We start from the raw sequence: 5,576 nt of genomic DNA, 5'->3' as shown, positions 1-5,576 counted from the left end.
TGTACTTTGTTTTGTTTGTCATTGTATTAACTTCCATGACCAGCTTCTAACCGACAGTTGGAACATGCAGGCCAGTATAATATAGGGGAGAGGCACTTCATGTTTTTGGTTTTTTGTTGTTGTTGTTTTGAAATGATAATTAGCAAAAAACTACAATAGAGAGTTGATAATGAACATGTATGGTCGCCAACTCCTTGAAGATCATGATCAAACCAATAAGTTTTATGCTGGTGCAAAAAGTGATGGTGGTGTGTTCATAGTTCTGGTAGATGGAGTAAACAAATGTTATGACAAATTTTTTATTGTATTCATTATCTTTCTCGCCCCTTTTCGGACAATTAAGTTGATTTGTAATAAAGGAATGTTTATTTATGATGATCTTTCGCAGCAACTACAACCAGAGATTTAGATAGTATAATACCGAAATATCTGCTTCTATAGAATGTAATTTTCAGAATAAATCGTCCTGTTCCTTGACAATCTACCAAATGTGAAAATTTTAGATTAATTATAACCCAACCTAAACATAACATATTTATAAGTACATGTAAGGTATGCACACAATGCATGTACTCAGTGGTTATAATGATTAAATGTGATTTGATATTCTGCAATACAATAAATACACACAAGAAATTAATTTACTGTACATGATTAATTAATCTAAAATCAATTTCACACATTCGGAACATTTTCTAATGTAAAAAAATCACATAACACACTGTAAAATATTTTTGTGATTCAAATGATGTTAATTATATCAATGTCATATTTACAAATGAAAAAGCAAAACGCATGGCACATGATTATGTTTTCCAGTTTTCTTCACTCATTTCATCTCCTGATCAGTTGTCATTCAATGCATTTTACCCGAGAAAGGCTATAGATGGAGTTTGATAGATGATGTCTCAGTGAATCATACTGGCGATTGAACATCCTATTCAGATAGCAGGGAATCCTTAGGTCGGATGTGTCAATAGGTGCCATGATAGGCAAGACAACTCCTGCTGGACACCATCTGGAACATATAAAATATAAACCACAATTGAAATAGCAAAGACTTTTAAACTTCCCTTCTTCCAATGGTGGGGACCCCGTGTTTATGTTGAAGTATAAGAAATCTTTGTTTTCCGATTTTGTATTTGTTCCCATGGTAACCAAGTCACAAATTTATTTCCAATGGCGACAGTATATAGATATAGCTACGTCACCGGAAAAAGTATCAAACAAATAAATGCAATGAAAAAACCTGCTACAACATTGACATAAACGCCAGGAAAGCATATTATTGTTAGGACGATGAAGTTCTTAAATATTGTCAAATTAGTGCAGCTAGGCCTTATACAAACACAAAGCTGCGATATAGACAAAAGACAATAAACAATGTTTATCAAACCAATCAAGGTCCTGCACGGGGCATTTACATACAAAACATTTATGATTACATAAAGTAGACATCATACAGGACAACTTTTAAAGTGAAAACGCACTTATATGACTCTAGAAATTCATAACTAGATAACTATAAAGGTTATATAATAGTAGATATACAACCAGCAGTAGATAGATAGTTAAAATGTATACAATTTGATAGTTAGCTTCCTAACTGTTAGCGACAACGAGAAGTGGCTGTGTCGTTTCAGTGGGAAATTGAGTTATATAATTACCGACGAAGGTTCTGTGAAATAAAATCAGACAGAGGCACGAGGATACTCATGTTTTCGTTGTTCATGAGCCATATAAATTGGTTAAGTGAATCAAAGTGTAAAAAATTTGGACGTACGTCATGGCATACATTGATTAATTTCTGACGTTGTGCTCTATATTTATCACAGGCAAATAGAAAATGGACTTCATGGCATAAAAATATCATATTGCCGAAATTGTGTCAAGTATAATTTTATTAACGTTACTGTAACAAAGCTGCCCCATTTACTATGATATATTATCTACACGTTCAAAAATAAACTATCGTTTATTATATCTATAGTGCTAGCAATAGATTCGGCCTTCTATTGAAAATTCTTAAATATCTTTCACACAAATAACTGTGAGGGTAACGGTCACAGCTGAAGTATTATTATATTGAAAAAAGTAGTGATGCTTTCACTATTCAATTATTGATTTCCGAACACATTTTTCCTTTATTATTTTCTTTGGCAAACTTTTATCTATCTAATTCGTCCTTGCAATGGTGGAGAAATCAATGAATGATGTCTTAAGATCTTAGGTCATCGTAGGTCACGATCAGGTACGTGTACTAATTATAAGATGAGACGCAAATAACTCAAAACGCTTATAAAATGCAATGTACTTGCATTACAGCAATTGAGCTGGTATTCTGTTTCAACCAAATATCAGTACCAAGTCTAAGTTGACATATCCCAATCGTCATTCGTGTGACGTCATCGGTTGTAAACATAATTATGCGATTATTTTTTTCCTATGAAATCTTGAGTTAATTCAACAGAAAAGGTCTGGTCGACATTGTTCTTCAAACTTTGATGCGTTTCTGTTGTAAAGGTAATTGCAGGCCGATATTATTTGGCACAATTTGCTAAAATTGGCAATGGGCCCTTTCATGAAAATAGATTCGTACTAATTGTTCATTTACAATAAAAAATAAGAAATGGGAAGAACATGAATTAGAGTATTTGTGGAGGGCTTATCTAGACAATTATTTAGGTCAAGACTAAGACGAATACCGAACATCACTGGCATTATCCCAACGTATCCTTCATTGCCAAGTGTTTGATTTGTAGATTTCTGCAAAATACTTCGCTCCATAGACGATTCGATATAAATCATGCATAGTTCTGTTAAGCAAGGATTGTAATGATATGAAACTCGTTAACCAAGCATTAACCCCACCGACATCATGGCTAATTGGTAGTGAATTGGCGGTGTTTCTGTTGTCCGATCTTATACAAGACAACATCATGCAGTTTAGAGAAAGAGAGAAGATGCTCAGGGTTACATATTACTTTTTAGTTATTTTTTAAAAATACTTAGAGTTCAAATTAGCTGACATAACCCTACGAACTCGCCGTTTTCACTAAACAAATGGCAAACAACTCGAATAATGAACATTAATATACTGTATAAATTTCTACATTGTATTTACAAAATATTCCATATTATCCAGTATCACAAAGGAAGCATTGGTATATTTTATATAAAAAGAGGAAAGTAACGTTAATATGATCAGCTATTATACCCGACTTTGGAGAATTAAGTCATATTATATGGTCTTAGTCTATCCAGTTACCCAATCACAGTACCGTCTAATTCAGCCCTCATGTTAACTCAAGAGTTACATAATGATATATAATCCTCTCGGACAGACATTATGATTTATCCTCAGAAATCTGCGCAAATAATTGAGATTACGACCCATAAATTTATCTGAATGGCCGTAATTCCTGCATTATCTGAGTAAAGAGCATTTAATTCCCACAACAGTGAACGATTGCACGATATTGTCTCATCCATTCTTAATGTTGCGTGTTGTGGCTCTGACATCGATTTTATTGCGAGAGAAACGAGATGGTTTTTAGAGAACGCAAAACAATTAAGAAATGGAATTATAATACAGAATATTTTGGAAAATAAAAAAGATAGGTATAGCACCGAGTCTAGAAATCTGGCGTTATAATAATAGAATAAATAACGCTTTTCAAAGGCCTATGTTTACACCAAAATGACATGCACAAGTTATGATCATATCAGTACGGCCATCCTGATCAAGTTAGTGCTTTTTTTAGTGTTTCGGGAGGCTGCGTTATATTATAAGGGTTTCCCTTTTATATTGTTGAATCACTGCGTGCTTTATAATGTTATCTTACTGAAACAAACAAGAAACACCAGAAAATCAGTCGTCCTGCTAATTAAATAATTAAGTTTGATCAAGGAGAAATTCAAAACTCAGTTAAGGCTAAAACAGGGTAACTGGGCATTGTTTGTACCAATAATTATTTCCTACCTGCAGGTTTATGGTCATTATATATTTTGTTATACAAAACTTGTCAATAAGGCGTTCGTCATAATTCCTTAAATATGAGTATGGAGTGTTGAGTATGGACATTTTAAGGACACAGTCACGTACATAAGAAATGCTGCTGTTGTTGGTAATAACTGATGATAAATCGATACCATTGCGCTGCAATGATAATGCACAATTACGCAATCAATCATCCAACTGTTGCAATAGAATACAATCCGGTCTGTTCCAGAATGACGACCTAATACGAAATCTGGCGTTATTAAATTACACGATCAGATTTCAGAGAATAACGCAATCCTTCCAAAACAATGGCAAATCAATGCAATTATCTTAAAGGATAAAAATAATTATCAAAGCCTTTTGACAAAGTGATTTGTCAAATGTCATATTACATTTCCACATTTTGACAATACATACCAACAGAAACATTTTTTGCGAGCGTCACATATCAACCTTTCTTTCCCCTACTTGGGACAATGCGCGTGTTACTAGTGGTCCCGTGCGTGGCCGTGGCGTCTGCGGGGTAGTTGATGATGAGGCGTGGCTCCGGGTGCCAGAACACCCCGTAATACACGGCCAATAGAATGGCAGACACAGATATCGCCAGAACATACAGTACTACTGTAGCCAGACGGATCCATTTCCGTCTCATCTCACTGTCCAGGACATCCGTCTTGATATGGGTGATGCTGTTACCCAGGCCATTGGTGCCACGGAAATGGACACCCTTAAGTCCATCGTCTTTATCCATGTTTTAGCCTAATGAACTTTGATTCTCGGTAGCTGTTTTAGACCTTTTCCCTATTTTGTCAGCTGGACGTTCTAAGGCTTATACAGATTATTCGTATTGATTCGTCAAACAGCAGTCACATGCACCGTCAATATGTGTCACAGCCGCGGAACAGCTTATGATTAACCAGGGGAGAGATCGGTTTATGATGGCTGGCTACAGTCTGGGCTCTAGGCTTGATTACAGTCATCCTATATATATAACGTAATTGGTCTCTTATTTAACTGATATGGTTGGGCACACAAAATAATAGTCTTTGTTTATATCAGGAATTATATGGAGCGATGTTAATATCCTTAACAGGGGCAGATTGTTTGCTTTTTAGTTCCATGTATACGGTATGTCCCGGAAAGATGTTTAGTCGCAAATCGCTGATCACGTCTGTGTAATGAAGTACAATATGATGTAGTGAGATTGTTGATGGACGATCTTAATGCTCATTTCTGACTATTCAATGTATTTATTCCAGTGGTCCCTGTCTCATTTCTACCGTTTTATTGTATATTTAAACGTGCCCATACCATCCATCGGTTAATATGTCTTTTAACACTGCCCCGTGTAATTTTGCAATCGATTTTGCCATATGTTTATTTTTGTACAAATAAAAAAAATTGAAATAAAAAAAGTGAAAAATATTTGTGTCATTCTCTCTGGTTACAGCTAATCTCAAAATATCTTGTTTTGTTTTATTGTCAAAACTTGTTAGTGTTTAATAATAATTGAAATGCGTTTCTGTAGTTGGATCGCATTTCATTCGATGATATTGTTGAATATGATATTAGT

Source organism: Argopecten irradians, chromosome 3 (assembly GCF_041381155.1).
Source record: "Argopecten irradians isolate NY chromosome 3, Ai_NY, whole genome shotgun sequence".
NCBI lineage: Eukaryota > Metazoa > Mollusca > Bivalvia > Pectinida > Pectinidae > Argopecten > Argopecten irradians.
Note: the sequence above shows the minus strand (reverse complement) of the source record.